The sequence below is a fragment of the Dufourea novaeangliae genome, unplaced genomic scaffold (genome assembly GCF_001272555.1).
Source record: "Dufourea novaeangliae isolate 0120121106 unplaced genomic scaffold, ASM127255v1 scaffold39, whole genome shotgun sequence".
In the NCBI taxonomy this organism is placed as follows: Eukaryota; Metazoa; Arthropoda; class Insecta; order Hymenoptera; family Halictidae; genus Dufourea; species Dufourea novaeangliae.
In genome coordinates this window covers 33,324-52,553 of record NW_015373918.1, presented here as the reverse complement: position 1 = coordinate 52,553, position 19,230 = coordinate 33,324, and positions in this window count along the sequence as shown.

The window sequence follows — 19,230 nt, the reverse complement described above, 5'->3', positions numbered from 1 at the left end:
CTTTAGGTTTCCAGTCACTTAAAAGAAAAGTGTCTTTAAGTGCTAAGAGTTAATAATACAATATATTTCGGCGATTTATAGTCGGAAGAGAAACTACAGCAATAAGTTAACTTTTACTGAAATGAATTCTACGAATCATGCCCAGTTGACATATGCGACGTGAATTATGGCTGAATAAAGATAGTTTCAGTCTGTTTCTGTCTTCTTCGATTGATTTCAACGGTCTTTTATATATTTCAGAGCACCAGACTAAAGGCAGAAGGCTGATGAGTCTAACTGGGGTGTTTTGGAGTCACTATTAGTTACCCTAATGAATAATGTCGAAGGGTACGCTATAGATAACACGAGACAAATGGACGGAAAATGTTACTCCGCCAAGATTAAGGGAAGCTAATACATCAAGACTGAACACGTAACTCTTATAATCTGTGGAGAATTATGTTTTGCCATTTCATTAATTATGAAGCTGTCTATTATACATTTTGACAGGTGCTACGATGCTATTTCTGCAGAAATTAAGAACATACAGCGGGTGTTCAAATTATTAAAGCTACAGTACGAAAAATATGTCTAATAAAATGGTATTTTGACGATATTCTGTCAATATTTTTCCATTGCTGTCACACTTTGAGAAGAAATGTATTAATTTTTTTTTTGTGATATAAAATAAATTATTTCTTCTCAGCAGCATTCATGTTGCGTGAATGTTTTCTATTGCATTGATTGAAGTGTCCATTGAGTACCGCTGATTCTTAATTAAAAGTTCCTTTGATATGCTTATGACATCCGTTAGCACATTTATTACCTCTATCCGGGTTTCACGTTACATATTCCTGAGTCATTGATAATATGCGTAACGGTAACGACCGTAATCACACGATCACGTTTACAGGCATTAATTTCGTAATCAGAGCATAAACTGATCAGGCCATTAATTGGCAAACAAATGAACAACGGTACATTATGTTCTCGGTCAACGAATAATTACCCAATAAACCGAAATCGCTCTATCATCTATAGCAGCTGTAACAATTACTTCTGAACCTGAAAAATAATTATTACGCTACTATTAGACGTTTTACTTCCTTAGAAGTGCATGTAACTGCGACAAAATTTTTGCTTTCAGTGATTTGTCCAATACCGAATGTAAAATATCGATGACCGATGAAATAATAAACGTGAAAGGATTTTGGGAACACAAAAGTCAATTAAGCGATTCATTATTTGACATATTGTGATTAAATGAAGAAAAGTTTCGATAAATGCACTAACACGAACCTGATTAATTTTTAATAATCTTTTAACTCTCTGATCCTTAAATCGTTATTTCAAAATTATGAGACTGATATATATATATTGTATCCTGTTGATTTTAAAGTCGAAAATATAGATATTACACAGAACCATTCTTTCCATTTTGTCCTTTTTTCATTTATTTTTGAAAGGAATACTTGAATTTCTCACAAAAGGTGGAGATCTACTTCACATCAGTGAAACTACGGATCCTTGCTCACAAAAATTAGATATCAACCAGCGACAGAATTTGGCACATTTTTAAAATGAGTATTGCACCGGTGCTACACTGGGCGCTAAAGGGTTAAAGAGAATATGTAGTCATATTAACTACCAAAAATGATAATTTTATTGTTAATCAACTCTGAAGATTGAAAGTGCCTTCCTGGAAGAGTTTACATTATTCTTGCTAAGAGAACATCTTATAATTCAATTTCCACTTGATTTCTTAACCGACCGTGTACAACACATCACCCACAGTTCTAATTTTACGAGACTCAGACGCCTATTCCCGATGACTCACCCATAATTCCAAACAATTCATCCCACTCCCCCCATGTTTCTTTCTACAGTGTATTATTGAAGAAACGTCTAAATGTTCCACGCTCCACTTCCTATCGGTCCACGAAACGGGAACGTTACCATTGTACCCGAACTTTTAATCGGCGGTGTACTTCGCCTTTGCTCGACTATCGGTTTCTATCGCTAAAGTGAAGATCGATGACACCATTCTTCCCCGCATGGCCGGTCAAGGAAGAGGAGAGTCGTCATAGGGGGGAAGGAAGGGAAGGGAGGGTGGGTACAAGGGACCCTTTTTAATCGCGAGGTAAAATTGTTATGATCCTTCATTGTTGCCAAGTGGACGGCGTCCAAACGTTTCGATGTCACTATGGTTTATCCAATCAACCGTGGCCACGTGAAAATAGCTGTTTCAGCACGGTACAACGATTGCCTCTACGTGAGCCTGGTCATCTACGTAGACACATACAGACACGGTTGATTCGCTTCTTGAGCACGTAATATACTTTCATCCACCTGATTTTACCATCGATCCGTTCCTCCACCCTTCAACCCTCGCGGATCCTGTCCTACCCCCACTTTCGAATAGCCTCGTAATTCCTCTTTCGTCGAAATTTCGCGTAAACCCCAGGAATCTTGGAGCTGCCACTGTCCCCCACATTTGGTCCCACCTCGGGCATCAACGATTTTCAATTTTCGCGGATGTATTTATCCGCTTAACCATTACGACGGAAGGATGGTGTATGTGTGTTGGAGAGTGGTGGGAAGGGGACAAAGTTGCCGGAGAGGCTCGAATCAATGAAGCGAGGAGAGTTCGTGCCACCGAAACTCCCAAACCACCCCCCCCCCATCTTCGCCGCCCCATTCTTTCCACCCTTTCCCAATCTCCTCCAGACCGGGGCGCGGGTCTTTCGTTAGATACCGACTGTGCATTACGGCCCCATTCAATACTTCTGCAAGGAACCGCCACGAATCAACGTGGGTAATGGTTTTTGCAGCTATTAACGTTCGACTAACGAAGGAAAAGCTTGCTGCCTGCGGTGGCCGGTTGCGTTTGTAACTAGAAACTAGAAAGTCAGCTCCTGCGAGTCGACGGAGATGAATTTTCGGGGAGGTTTGTAGAACGAGGACGGGGGTGGCGTTTGGCACTCATACACAGCGAACGCCGGGGTCCAGCTCTCGGGGGCTGGAATAATTGAGTTCTCCATTTTCTAACGACCGGCATCTTTCACGTCCAGGGGAACTAAGAGCCAAATTAATTGAGCAGATTGAAAGGAAAGGAGTGTTCCCGGGCACGGTTGAACGAGGGGGGATGGGGGAAAGACAAGTTACCCTCCCGTACGATTTCGATGTTTCTTCTTTCCTTTAACGAAACTTCCCGTGCTCGTTGGTATTCCGACCTTTCGTATACGTTGCCCCGCTTCTGTTTTTGTATTTCGCGGCGGGCGAGATGGAGGCGCCTGGTTCCAGGAGCGTGGGTCCGGCGAAATTGAATTAACCGGAAAGAACGATCCCGAAGACTAATGGACTTCCCGGATGGGAATACTGAAATATCGCCGGAACAACAATGGGGAAAGAAAGGGAAAAAAAACACACAGAGGTGTACGGGATGTTATCGGTCATCAACGACCGATCGATAGATCCTCCATCCCCTTCGAACCAATGTCGTTCGGTCCGTCTGTGACGTCAGAGGAACTTTCGTTCCCTTCGTCGTCACAGACGAAGCGGGGAAAATTGAGTTACGATGTCATCGCTATCCTCTCGAATGTCGCCCGATATGGAAACGAGCCGAGACTCACCGTCGACCGCGGAACTTCGAACCACGGTTTCTTCTTGCGCCTGAAAACCCTACCACGGTGTGCCTTTCACCGCTGATCCATCCTTTGCCCCTCTCTCTCTCTCTCTTTTTCTCTTATCCTTAACAATCGGAATGGTCTCTAGAAGCGTTCTGCTTTCTTTGTGAATTATTTCATGACTTACAGTTTGGTATTATTAGAGTTCAGTATGATTTATGTACAAGAAAATTAGGGATCGATTTTTCGAAACGTCGTAACCTCGAAACCCCTTGAAATAAAGAATTATGCATAAATTTTGTTGGGAACAGTTCTTAAAATGAAACACTCTTCTCACGAAACATATCGGCGCTTCGAGTTTCGAGAGTTTCGAGTTTCGAAAGTTTTGAGGATTTCGAAAGTTTACGAAGTTTCGAATTCGAGTTTTCAGAATTTGAAAATTATGTTTCAACCCACCCCTAAAGAAAATGAATGGTTTTGTCCCTTAAATGTTGCATTAAGTAATGTAGTAAATTTAACTTAATTTAAAGAATGAAACAATTTTTCGGATAACTTTTTGATATCTTCAAATGACTATTATTTTTACATTAACATTATTTCTCCGCTATTAACGTCTATAATTTACATTTTACGTAAAACAAACTTGTTTGTAGTTCTAGCTATTCAAACATTTCGTAAAGAAAATAGGTAATTTACAATTTTTAGAAAATTTACATTATATACTGCGTTATTATTTCGACTATTCTCGCTCGAATTTTGTTTATTTGGATAATGCACCGACCGAGCCGCTCTGATCTGTTTGTTCTAAACTGCGAATTTGCTGCATAAAGCCGATATATCTGTTCAAGCTTCTGCCTTTGAGTACCACGCGTAATTGCATTGTACTGAATGATCACCTTGTAGACAAGAACTTATAATTAATATTATTGTAGTTTGCGCGATGTTGACATAATTCACGTTTAAACGTACATGAGCAAGAGAATCAAGATTCTAGTGTATTGTTACTGATACATTATAACGACATATGTTTTCATTACATTGACAAAGAATTAAGTCTAAACAACAATTGCAACGGAAATTCATAAAAATTTATCAAAACTAAAATATACGATCATTCAGTTAGAATTTATGTTCAATGTTTTCCACTGTAGTGCATAATTTTAATGAAATAATACATAGTGAAAAGCAACAGTCTCTAAACTGTTAATAATATTATATGTTTGCCAAGTGTCTAACCATTCAAGAAAAATTACTATTTTATTTTAAAAATTGGAATTTCCACGTTCAAACAATTAAAAATGACGAAACACTATTTTATCTTTTATTCGTTATTCGAATCACTTTATCTAGAAAAGGAATACCCTAATTCGAAAGAACCTCCAGATTTCCATTATCCATGTGTATCGTATAACACGTACCTGAACTTCACCTTAGATCACATCAGCAGCGGGGCAATATCGCGCAACTTTCGTCCGATACGGTCTCCATTTATCCATTAACAGCATGTGTCAGAAAGCCGGTCAACGTTCCATTATTAACTTGTGAGGAGCGCGCTTTGATTTTGCGCGAATACACCGAGGGAGGAGCCGCGGTCTAACTACATGGTAATCCAGCATTCGGCGGTTTAACACGATAATGATTGCCGGAACTTTCATCTTATCGGCAAATTAGATCGTCTGCTGATTCTAGGAGAGGGGAATGACGCCCCAGGCTTGGCCGTATCTTGTCCTGCCTACATTCCTAGATCGTCCAGTTCTGGTGTCGGAAAATTAGTTTAACCCTTTCGTTACTATAGATAAGACTAAAGTCACCAAATAACAAACTTTCAATGTGTACTAAGGGTGACCTTCTTAAAGGATCTACGGTTCTTGTACCCTGGTGGTGGGCATAGTCACCCTACGCTTCTTGTATCTTAATAGTGACCATAGTCAACCAACGCTTATTGTATCCTAATAGTGATCATAGTCACCCTACGGTTTTTGTATCCTAATGGTGATTATAGTCACCCTACATTCCTTGAATCATTATGCTGGCCATAGTCGCCCCACGGTTCCTGTATATTAATAGTGACCATAGTCAACCAACGGTTATTGTATCCTAATGGTGATCATAGTCACCCTACGGTTTTTGTATCCTAATGGTGACTATAATCACACTATGGTTTTTGAATCCTAATGGTGACTATAATGACACTATGGTTCTTGTATCCTAAAAGTGATCATAGTCACCCTACATTCCTTGTATGATTATGCTGGCCATAGTCACTATACGGTTCTTGCTTCCTAATGGTGACCATAGTCATCCTTCAGAATCAGAATTTTGTATTAGTTTAGAATTTACTCAAATTTTATGAATTCATTAATTACATGGATTTATTAAGCACAAATGTAACACAGTCTACGATAAAGTGTAGTCCCGCGACTCGATTGTCCCATAGAGAGAAAGCACAATGGCGGCCAAATCCGCCGTAGCGAAAAGGTTAACAGTATCTAGTCAGGCCATTACCAGAAGAAAATTCAATCGTCTATCGCGCAGTGTTACGCGTTCAGTCCGTGCACGATCGTTTCCCGCGAGTTTCGTAAACGGGACACGAACAACGCGTGAACGGTTTTACAACCCTGCTGGAAAATAGGGGTTGCTTGCCTCGTTTCGGATCTTGTTTGGCCACGGCGATGACACGGTGTCATGCGAACTGGTATTTACAACGCTTGTAACTGCACCGACTGGAAGGGAGGCTGCGAACGACTGGTTCTATCTCGTTTAAGTAGTCTCGTGATTGTTTATCTTTGTTTAAGGTGAATGTAATTAAAGCGAGGTTCGTTATTGCTTGTGACGGTTGGACACTTGATGGATCGAATTTAGTGCCTTCGGAGGCTGTGATACTTTTAATTATAAATCGTTGTCCGGATGGAGGTTGCGTAGCAACTGACGGAAGAGGAAATTGTATGGTACTCCGTCCGATTTTCTTAGGAATCTACACTTTTTGTACGGCTACAAAGTACGATTACGTGTGTTTCTTGTATTAATTCTTTGGACAATTGTTATTTTCAGACTGTTGTGACTAAAAAGTTGATACGAAGGTTGCTGGAGATATTACTTTACTTGCAGTGTAATATCATCCAGGCGACAGTGACGAAATAATTAGCATCCAGTTGCTGTTTATCAGTCAAAAGTTTCCACTGTCGCGAGAAATAAATGAATTCTCATTACGTAATCTTATTATATATGGAAAATATCCCCGTATGTAAAAAAAATTTATTCATAAAAAATTACTGGATCTTCAAAGAATTACTCTAAAATTATTCGATTGGGAATTTATGTAATAAGAGAAAATTTTAGGTTAAATTTAATCAAATTTTAAAAGAATTACTCTTAAGTCCCTTCAATTAAATAAGTCTTCTTTTGTTCTTTCGACATTTCTTTCTATAAAATAATCTACGCAAAATTTACCGTTGCACGAGCATTCCTGTTGCAAATTGAATTTGGTATTTAACAATGGCAGGTGTAACAAATGAATCAATACGAAGGGGGAGGAGGGAAGAGCGCATCTCGATTCCACGAAAGTGATCAACGGTACATCAATTCAGGATTTACCGGCGCGTATAGTTTCATAGCGATTCTCACGAAGATTTAGATGTATCCTGGGGGTTGAGAGGGGTATCGCGAAACGCGTGCCGGTAATCGGATGCCGCTTACAATCGTACACATCTGATAAATTCTCGTACACGTTCGTGCGGCCGAGCTGTACAAGAGTTAATCAACTAATGTGAGGCTAATCGCCGGTAATCGTTAATCAGGCTTGATTACACACGCGGAATAAAGTTCGATTCGTAAGGGGTTAATCCTATCGATTGGCGGCACTCGAGGTAGCGCTAACAGAGTGACCAGCTCATTCGCTACGATAACTTTACACGGGTGTTCATGCAATTATCACTGGTCGTTAACAAATATATACAGAACAAAACATTTCTTTCCTTTTGGACTCACTGTTAAACGTAAAAGACTAGGTATTCAGATTTTTCTATTAATTAGCTTTTACCTTTTTCGATCTGAATGAAAAAATTTCAATTAACAAAAAGAAAATTATATTTCTTTTACAGGGCACTTCTCTGAACCTACATTTATTTTCAAGTGGAAATAATTACTTGTGTTATAAGTAATAACAATTCAGAAAATTGAACGGTACCCCTACTTTCTTAAAATTTTAATGGCTAGCATAGAATTCTTCTAAACAGTGAAATTTACCTATTCTAAGCACGTGCAGAAAGAATTAATGAAAAGGAGAAATTCAAGAATAGTTGAACATTGTTGAGAAGCACAAATTGATTGAAAATCATAATACAATATTTTCTTAGCTCTACGAATGTCAATGTAATTGAAAAAATAATAATTCTTATTAAAATATTCTATTTATTCTTTAATTCTGCAACGCCCCAGTTTTCCATTCATAAAATTGACCCGTTAGAAGAAGTTAAGCTCCAAATCTGTTCGCTGCTAAGGTTAAAAATCTGTGCGTTTGTATATCGTTTGAATAATTCCAAAAGCAACGTGAAACTTTGAAACATATTTTTCATTGATAACACTGACGCGGTAGACGAAATTAATCCTTCAAAGCCTTTCCGTTGCTGAAGTTCCAAATTCTAAATCTATCCGCTTATAAATCGTTCGAACGGTTCGAAAAGCGACATAAAAATTTCAGAGACTTCCACTTACCAGCCATATCCGCACTTTCAGCCAAACATTTTATAAATACTGTAAACACTCGTCGAATAAAACATATGTTCAAACACTCACGATATTCAATCGTTGTTAACGGCCACGACGAAAGCAGCCGGGCGTACGAAACGAGCAGTAAAGTATTCGTGACGATTTCCGACGTAAATCTACTTCACTTGGAATCTACTTGGCGATATTCCGAATAAGTCGTATAATCCGTCGTTCCAAATGTATTCTTGCCAAGAATACGCGATAGCTGTGGTCAAAAACCGTGCCCCCGGCATTTTCTCATTCGAGACACGGGGCATAAGTTTATATGAAAAAGATGAGTGACCATATTGCTCCGTCCCCCCCACTATCATCGCCACCCTTCGCAGTCGGTGAACCGACTATGAATCTCCTGGTTGGCCGAACGAATAGAATGCCCGCGAAGCTGGAAAAACCACCAACGTGAATAACTCAGCCGATAGATGTTACTTGAAATTAGATTCTATCGATTCTCGGTTCCGTATCTGAGCGAGGCTTATAATCAATCCACTGTGAAGGTTAATAAAAAAAAAACAGAAAATCTTCTGTGAAGAATATGGCCAATGTATCTCCACCGTGTTATATGACAATATCAGAATTCTAAATCGAGGATACGTATCGGTTGCTTGAAAAAGTTGCACTTCCACACGACCGAGGTACTATCTGACACTTTGACGTTCACGAAACGAATGACCCCTGCTCGGTTATGTTTAGCAGATAGCGAAAGGTAAATGGTACGTCCCCACCCCACTTCAATTTCTATTTCAACGAAGTAGAAAAATTACGGCTCTATTATACGTATGTACCACTGTATTCCAATGACCCTCGTAAAACGGGAAAACAGAGGAGCACAAGGACGATGTTTAATTTCACAGAAGTCCCCATTGGTTGTAGACAATTTCCGAGCCGTGTGTTTTGTAGCTATAGGGATCGACCAATTTTCCGAAACTCGCATTCCAATTTACTCTACGATTAACAAAGGAATTTAACCGCGCACACATCCCAGTCCATCCAGGAAAATTTATTTCAATTCGATTCAAATGGAAAGTATTAATATATACGATGGCATTTTCGTTACTCTTTCCTAGAAGTATTTAAATCGGCGGAGTTTTAGCGAACGTTATCTGTGGTAAATACTTTCTCGTCAATTTAACAATACCGTGATAGTTTACGAAATATGTATCTGACAAATGTTGCCAATTAAATAATAGAACAAAACTTTTGTTCAATGCGGAAATAAAGAAACCTTAGATTTGCAATTACTGTAGAAGTTTGGCTAGCTGAATATAACCAGCCGTGTTAGACGTATTTTACGAGTATTTCGCCCGTATTCTTAATAATTGATAAGACAAACGCGAAATCTCGAACGCAATTTCTTCATTCTTAAATTTCGCCTGAGTTTAGCATGTATGTAGGATCCACCCTGTCAAAGTGTTTAACATTTTTATGAACACCCTGTATAGAATCTACAATTGAACAAACTTACTTCCTGTACAAGGCCTGCTGAATATTCATATTTGGACTGCATATGTTTATGCATTTATAGCACCTTTCAACTTGGAAAAGTACAGTAAACACTCGATTCAAGTTGGATAGGAAGTTCCTCGTGAGAGTTTCAAACTCTCATAGAGTCTTTACTGTATATGTATTTGAAATCGTGAAATTGCATAAACTTCCACAGTGCCTCAATAATAATACATAAATAACACTAAACTATCATTCGAATTTTTATTCGACAACGCTTCCCAAATTCGGAGACGCAATAAGTGCAGAAAACATCCGCAGTCTAACAATAACTCCTATTCTTACACTTCGTCTCTACCTCCATGGTAGCAGCGCCTAGTCCATTCTCAGCTCACGTCACACCGTCATTTCTACTTCCCTTATTGGATGCTTTTTTCGCGACCCAATTTCACCCGTTCGAGAGAGAGAGAGCAAGGAGAGATCGCTAAATGACAATAAATGTACTCGGACGGCGAGTTTTTTTTCCGCTCGTTCTCGCATCCCAAACCATTACGGTCCGGCCCGGGTTATCATCGTGTCGGGATGAAATTCGAAACACGGACGAGATGAAGACCGATAAAGTTCTAGCCTCCGCATCGTTCAACGAGAAACGCAACGTTGCTGGAATGCTCGCGCACCGGGCTTGCGGTCATTTTCAATGAAACAAGCTTCTGTCCATCTCATCCAGCTACCATCGGTACACCGCGCGTACACGCAGAGATAGGCGGTCACGAGTGCATGTAAACCTCACAGACACAGTGTTCGCAGCCGTTTGAGGTCATATCCTTTCAGCGTTCGACGGTAGTACGCGGCGGATCCTCTTTCCGCGTCCTATTCTCTAAATGGCAATTCGCTTAATACCCGAGTCGAAGAAGAAGGAACGAAAAAGAGAAACGGAATGAGACTACTTCAATCGAGGGCTATAGATCCTCGACGTCGATTAGCCTCCGTTCATAGAGAACCGCTGGTTCAAATACGACCTCCCTCTATTTGCGGTCGCCTGACTTTTAATGCCCCATTCAATGATGCAAAACCAGACACGTGCACAGGCTTCCCCGCAGCTAACCCCTTGGAATGGATCGGATGGTGTTTTATCCGTTGGACCGATACAGGTCAGGAGAACTTGTACATCGTGTGGATGTCATCGTTGGAATAGGTGCTTGTGGGGTAAGAGGGTTTACGATCGTATGGATGAGCTTTTACATGGATGAGCTTTATATGGATTTAGCGCACGAATGACAGTGTTAATGAAAATGTTCATAGGATGGATAACGCTTTCATAGGATGGATTCTACAGGTCGAAGTTATACAATATTGGATAATGTAATCTTATGCTGCGTGTCTACTTGAAAGTTACTGAAGACAGTAGCAGTCATGATTGTGATTAATTAAAAGTAGATTCTACATTCCGTTACATTACGTGTTAATAAAAGAATGTAATGTATGCTAGCGAGAGTAGTCATCTTACTACACTTATTTTTCAAGATGAATATTTTAATGTTGAGTCGTTATATGAGAAAAGTGATCTGTCTATCGTGATATTTATACAATTGAATGAAATAGATATAGACTTTCCATTATTAGAATATTATATTGTCTGAATCATGCATCACCTGAGCAATGTATCTTGCAATTATTGTACCAGATAATTGTTAATGATGGAAGATGATACACGATGTTAATGAAGTAAGGTAATATGGGCTTATTGCTATTCTGTAATAGCCAGAACTATTAATTATTTGAAGCTACCGGCCAGATTAACGTTACCATATTTAGTACGATCAGATTTCTGATAGCTGAGAATCGGTCCAATGAATAGTTAGGCTTCTCACTGAATCAGGTATAGAAGCGGTACGTTTCGCATAATACAAAAGAGAATTGATACGAGCTGTTAAGCTTGTTGAAATTTAGCTACTCTTCTATTTTATAGTAATCGTGACTTCAGCTAATAATCACCGTTCGGTTCTAATTATCACTCTCCTAATCACTGAAGCAAACACGATCTTTGTAATCTTTAAAACATAAAGTATTGTAAGTGTTAAACCATATGTTTATAAGTAAATGTAAACAAGATATCATTTTCGTAATCCTGGATTTATAACCCATAGAATGATTTACAACTAAATTTTGTAAATATACTTATTTTTCCTCTTGTCCACGGGAAATATAATCAGTTAAGATTCCGACTATGTCAATCAAATCTATCTAAGGTCTAGATAACGGTTTAGATATAATGCTGATGTAGTTCCGCGTGATAGATAATGACGAGGAATTGTCCAATCTGTCGATATAATCAAATTTGACAGAGCATTACGTGATTCGATGATGGTCTAATAGTAATTAGCGCGATCTTGCCTTGCCGACAAGATTCGCGAATAATGACGACGAGAATTTGAACAAGTGGTATGCCGACGGAAGCTCGTTGCCCTTACGTTATCCCTGTTGGTTGTACGTCATAACGCGACACGACGAGGCATCGATCGATCACACCAAATTGATCGACGTAAATTACTGTTTTACATCTGGCTGAATTCTGATAGCAAGCTGCCACGGTAATATGTCATAAAATATGATCTATACAATCCTGTTTCATTAGAGTGAATTATCGGCGTGACGGTGGATGAGTCTGCAAATTAGATTTAGATCATCAAAGTTTCTTTCGTCAGAAATATAATGTTTATTAGATATATCCTGCAAAACAAATGCAATCGTCGTATAAGAAATTATATTGAATTTAATCGAATATTCACTGTTGTTGCATAGTTTGGTTATTTACATATAACGGAGCCAAAAATATGTACAAAATTTAATACTGAAAATATGATACTAACTTAGTTACTGCGAACGTGGAGAATACATAGCTTATTTTAGGAAAGTAGTAATTATTAATAAATATACTTGCTATGTAACATTCAGTTAGAAATTCCGTTTTCTTTGCGCTCAAAAGATATGCGAAATGTCTCTTGAAACTATATTCTAATGAAATTAATTCTTTAAATTTCTGTGTTTCTGAATAACTCTATTCCGAAATAACTACAGATCGGTGGATCATTCTTTAAAATCTCTATAACCTTGCACTCTTTTCATTTTCAGTGACCATTTTTTCCAATTACACATTTTTGTTCATTTCAATACATTATCATGAAAAAAACTACTTAAATACCTTCAGAATCCACTATATTACATACTTTTTTTTCACGCAAAAGGAGCTGAAAAATTCAAAAGAAAATTCTTATAGGTAAATCGCAGTACTATAATAAAAAGATTACCGTTTTCAACATCTCCTTTAAAATTCACCGGATCACCTGTAATTCCGTTACAAAACCCCGTACGAAGTTTTACAGCCGAGAACCAATCGACACTTTCCCCGAAGAATTTTCATAATTCGTGTCAAGCGTAATCGGAAACTTTCTTCCACATAGGCGCCGACGGACTTTTCGAGGGAACTCTAGTCGTCGAACGTTTAACGCGATAAGGCCGTTCCTATAGGTAGCAGAGGGGCTAAAACAGAACACTGTACTCGCAGCGATACGTCGAGTAAGCTCCAAGAGTTTGGAGCAGTTTGAGCGTAGTTGCGGTGAACAGGTTATCGGATACATCACATATCGACGGGCACGAACGTTACTGATATCGATTAAGCCACTGTTCTGGAGATCTTTAGACGGAGAGATTCCCTCGACTTCGTGCTCGAGGCAACGCCGGGCGTACCATGGAGAAACGTGAGAGGTAGGGGGAGGGGTGAACCGAGATGAATTTTCGCCCATAAAAGAAGAAATCTCTTTACGTCATCCGTGGATACATGTATGGGTGAACGTGTATGTTAGTTTTAAAGATCCTTTGTGCCAGCGGCACATTATAGAGGCCGCGGCATTAGAGGGAGAATCGTACGGCTGGAGGAATTCCAATTGCGGAACGACCACGTCGTTCGGTTTAACGATTTCGTTGGACCTTAGAGGATACCGAAAACTGTATAGATCAGAACCGAGAGGGGGGCACTACTGTGTGTCTGTGTGTGTTTGTGTGTGTTACTCCGAAAACTCTGGAAATAGTACATTAACCAAACCTTTGCGCGGTATACAGTAAAATGGTAATTCTTCTTATACTGGGCGAGTCTCGAAACACGAAGATTTCAAATAATTCGTTAATTATTTGCGGTACGAAAAAATGTTCCAAGGAAAAGTTATACGATTTTCAAGGGTATCGACATATCCAGTACTGTAGTCGATTTATTGCTATAGTCAAGATTCCATGAGAGTTTTAAATTTGGATCCGCTTCTACACGTTCACGGTGCACTGCAAATCGTTTCAATAGCTCACAAATCTATTGTTTGCCCCAAAACCCGACCCTCGGTAACAAAAACGGGGCTGGGAGGGGGGAGAATAAATTATGCGTTTGACACGTTCCACGGCCTTCCCGCTCCAGTTGTGGAAATGAAGTAGAAACTCTAACGAGGAACTTCTTATCTAACTCACATCGAGTATTTACTGTACTTTGTTTTTTCATCCAGGTATGAAGGTCACCTACAGTTTTTTTAAATTGAATACCTGATATTTCTTCTTCAAATCGAGTAAAGCGTCAAATTCCCTGTAAAAGAATATACCAATTAGGATTTAAAATGAATAATTACTGATATATTCTCAAATGTATCATCTTATATTAAAACACACAGGCTCAGTAAACGTTACTGTTAACACAACTTTGTTTATAACGGCACGTCATGTTTATAAATATAATCCTTGTTAAAATTGTATAACAAATAATTTACGAGTCATTGGACGTCATTATGTTATGGAACTCACTCTATATAGGTATTATTACGTTTCTTGTAATCAGATTTTGCATGAAAAGTTCCTTCGGATTCTTGAAGAATTAAGAAGATCCATCTTCTGCAATTGGGAAGTAAGTTGTTCGACTGGGAACTGTTTTTTTCTACTGAGATCTTGTAAAATAATAAGTAATAAAATTTTATATTGCGAAGATGTGTACTTTTCGATTCTTCAACCAATTTTAAGATTGAGAGTATCGCTTTCCTCTCAAACTCGACCTTCATTGATTTCTTCTCGTGCAGGATGTTTTCTGCTTATTGTAGAAGTCTAGCAAAGAAGGTTTGGAAACAAGATTTAGCTGTAACCTCCTTGCAACAAGAGACGGATCAATGTCCATGCCTATTTGTCAAGTTACTGGGTTGTTTTTCATTTTATGAGATGTGTTTGTCGAAATTTAATCGCTTGATTACTTAAAACTTATTGTTAGTAGTGTTAACATATTTCTTCGATATTCAGACGTTGTCGAGTATCCCTTCAAGTGAAAAATAACATCAATATCTTCATTATAGAATTGTTTCTGTCAAATACGATCAACGATTATATATTTTTTGGCATTGCAAATATTTTTCGTTATCGTTGATTTAAAATTTTTTTATTAAATTTGAAGGATTTCCATCATCTCCGGCGAAAATTATATCTAACTCAAGTCAATGTGACCCGAATTTCATACGAACATTATTCAATTTTTTTTTTATCTACCTTTAAAAAATTTCTCGTGAGTTACCCAATCCCTTAAAAAATCGATCTCAATTCGCTAAATCATATTGTCCATAAAGTATAAATTAAAGTATCAATAAAACTTCTTTTTTCATAAATTACTTTCATTATCAATTCGAGTAAAACGAACAGAACAGAATTTCCCAAAGCTGTTCTTCAAGCCCCATAATCCTGTTAAAGATTACAAAAATAAGTATCTGTTCTCACTTTACATATTTCATGACGGAACCGAACCATGTTGGGTATTTCATTATGCAAGTGTATCCGACGAGCTTCGATAGGAAGATTAATATTTCGTTTTCTGTTTTTTTTTTCTTTCCGGTACTGGTTATGCTTCCGCGAGAAAGGTGGATCGAACGTAGCCGTGGCTAGTCGCGTGACCCCTGGGAAACGTTATGTTTCAGTGATTCAGAAACGGTAGGAACGAGGCAAGAGAAAGGGGGCATCGCGAGGAGGAGGGATCAGAGTTCCTGCACGGAAATTACAGATGCGACGTGTTTCACGCTCGAACGAGACTGACTGGCGAACGGCGCTTCCAGAGAGCCGAGGGGATGTAGGAATACAGAAACAGAAGCTCCGTCGACCCGGAGGACGGGCTTACGAGAACGATCGCCATCATTGGGTGGAAAAGTTTGATTGCATTGCATCTTCAATGATGTCCATAATTTCCATTTAATCGTATAGAGCGTTACTCTTGCATCATGTACATTTCCCTTATCTTGCTATTAATTTAAAAACCTTCGCATTTCATTTCAATTAAGGGGCTATGTTAAGTTAAGGGGGCGTTGCCACTCAGAGGCGTCATTTCTAAACGATTTTGAGAACTAAGAATTAATGGACCAAGGAACCTCTATATTTTCGTACATGTTTGCATATATTGCAGGAAATCAAAATAAAATTTTCGTTAATTTTTGTTTAATGCTTTTTTGCAGCATATGTATATCCGGAAAAGAATCGAAAATGATCTTAATCCACATAAAAGTAGCTATCTTGTAGTGTAATGTACAAACCGTTACCGCAAATGCCTCATTAGAAAAAGTATGATTTCTCGTACACGGAAAATCAGGAAATGCAAGCCTCATGCAGCCTGCAGCTGACGAACGAAACGTTGTCGTTCCACTTTCAGGTTCGTTCGTCGTGCACGGAGGGAAGTTCAACTTCGAAATTTACGGAACGATACGGCGGAGGGAGGGGGAGATGGTAGGGGATATGGAGAGAAAAAGTTTCCAGGCATCCATCTGGACAGCCGATAATCGATATGTGCGGGGGTTCTTCCTGGTCGTTCAAACACACAAAAATGGAATCAGTCCTCCGATTGATTCTTCAATTTAGGAGAGTTTGACATTTATTGATTGCTCTCGGATATTGAGACTTGTACGTTAGAAGGGGTACTGCAATTTGGAGCACACGCGGTTCGATTATCCGGCAAATACCATTGACCAGTTATTATGACAGAAATCAAAAAATTGTAAGGGTATGGATTGAAATAACATTTATTAGACTGAAGTTCCTATGGAAAGAAACTAAAAACATAAGCAATTAATATTGATTGTTGCATAATGGATGTCGTATAATTTCTGAAACCTGTACGCTGAATAAATAATTAATAGGTGAACCGGAAAACACTTGGTTCTTTTTTATTATACGTTTTATTTAAAACACATATACCTCAGAATTTGCAAAACATTAGATTACTTATTACTACACCTAATACAATTTAAACTTTCTTAAATCATCGAAGTAAGTAACATAAATAATGATAAAACGTTTCCAAATGGGAAAAATGGAACTTTACTTCTCATTCAATGTCGAAATGGAACACGGTTTCGGTAACCAGCCCCGCGAATCCTCTCCGACCCGACGAAGAACGATTCCCAGGTATCGGATAACTTCTTCCTTCGGAACGAAATCCATTTCCCTTCACAAATATCGCGACACTCGCGACGATATCGGGACTATCCGTGTTAGCGGGCCGCGTACTATTATTAACATTCGCAAATCCAATCGCGATCGAGACTTGTACCTCCCCGCCACATAATCTTAGCGCACAGCCCCGTGCAGGCTTTGGTGAGTGGAGGGGATAGGTGGGGTAGGTTGCAAAACTCGTTACGGAATCTGGTTTCTCGATCGTCTTACCCAGTTAGCACAAGGGCGAAACCGCTGGTTCATGGATGTACCGGTGATGTCGTTGGTTTAACCGTTCCGTATCCAACGACGGCTGTGTAATTTAATGAGCATAAAAGCCAAAGGCACGATTAATACTCGGCGCTAAGACGAGCGCGACAGTCTTGGACTTTCGCTTTGACGAGGAAAGTTCCTCCCGGCAGACAAGACTGGGGTGCAAAGGATAATGGACCAGGGGGTAGATGGGGATGGCACAAGGACATTATCTTGCGGAAGTGAGTACAGACCTGGCGAACGGATCTATGATTTTTAAAAAGGGAGAAGGTAGAGAAGAAAGGGGAGAGAAAAAATCGCGCAAAGTTCCGGAGTTATTCTTCTGCGGTACCGCGAGAAACGGGGTGAACCCTTCAAAGCTGTCGGTGGACTTTGAGCTCGAACGTAAGAAGATTCGTCTGGATCCCGTTCCTTAAGAAACGACTAAAATCGTCACACTCACCGGCAACTAAACACAGTCTGATCTTTGTTAAAAGAAACACGGCCCGGTTGGTTTCGGTTCTTTGATCAGGGACACCGGTTCCGGTTACCGGGGGACTACGGTTCCGCTTGATCGTGGCGGCAAAAAATCTTTTGATGTCTCGGGGATTGAAGGTGATGTATGTATGTGTATGTATATACAGGTATGTATGTGTATTTTTTTGTTTTGTTCTTCGGCACGACGCATTGTTTCCGGGTTTACGATCTCCTGGTACAGAGGCGAAAGAATTGTTTGCGTTATTCCGTGCGCCCCGACTCGTTTGAGCGATGCATCGCCAGTGACAAAGACTTGGTATATGCTTTCGGCATAATGAAAAATGGAGAGGTGTATAATAGCTGGAACGATCTTGATTAGGCGGATTTATAGTCACGGAACTGGGTCCTTAGGAACGTTGGGATTGAATGCGAGGTGTATTTTGTACGAGGACATTTTTATGCACTTGCGTCTGCAGTGCGTTATTGGATAGAATTAAATTAAGTATTAGATTGTCGGATATTTACAATGCGAATTTTCGATTTAGTAATTAATATTACGGGAAGGTTTAATATTTCATTCTTATTTCTATGTAATTAATTTATTCCGACTTCGTTTTTTCATTTTAGACAGTTTTGAACCAATAAATTTCTTTGAAACATATTTAATTGAATGTAATCATTTCATTTAAATTTAATATAGTTATATCCTTGTAATATAGTCATAGTAAAGGCAAATGATAGAAAAACTAATTTGACTATATTTAACTTCGCCGGATAACATTTATATTTCTGACAAATTATACAGAAATAATAATTATCATTAGAAAATATTCCAATTACTGAGTTGGTATTGTATTACAAACTTTTAGCTACTTGAAGTATTGTATCATCATAACAGTAGAAGTTCCTACTACGTTATGATAGTTTAAAAATAGCACATTATTCCCTTATTATACAAAATTAGCTTATTCCCGTCGTCACTGTTGCAACCGGTCGAAGAAAAATGGCGGGAATAATTCTTTCGCGGATAGCCGATGGAAAAGTGTGGAAAACTTTTCCTGTACCGCGTCTTCAAGGCGGGCCTGGTGTATTCAAAGTTTTTGGCATCTTTGATATTGATATATCGTAATACTTTTAAGACGTGTCGGCGCATATTCAGCGAACCTTTTTCAATTCGTTTCCGCGTTCGACAGGACAAAAT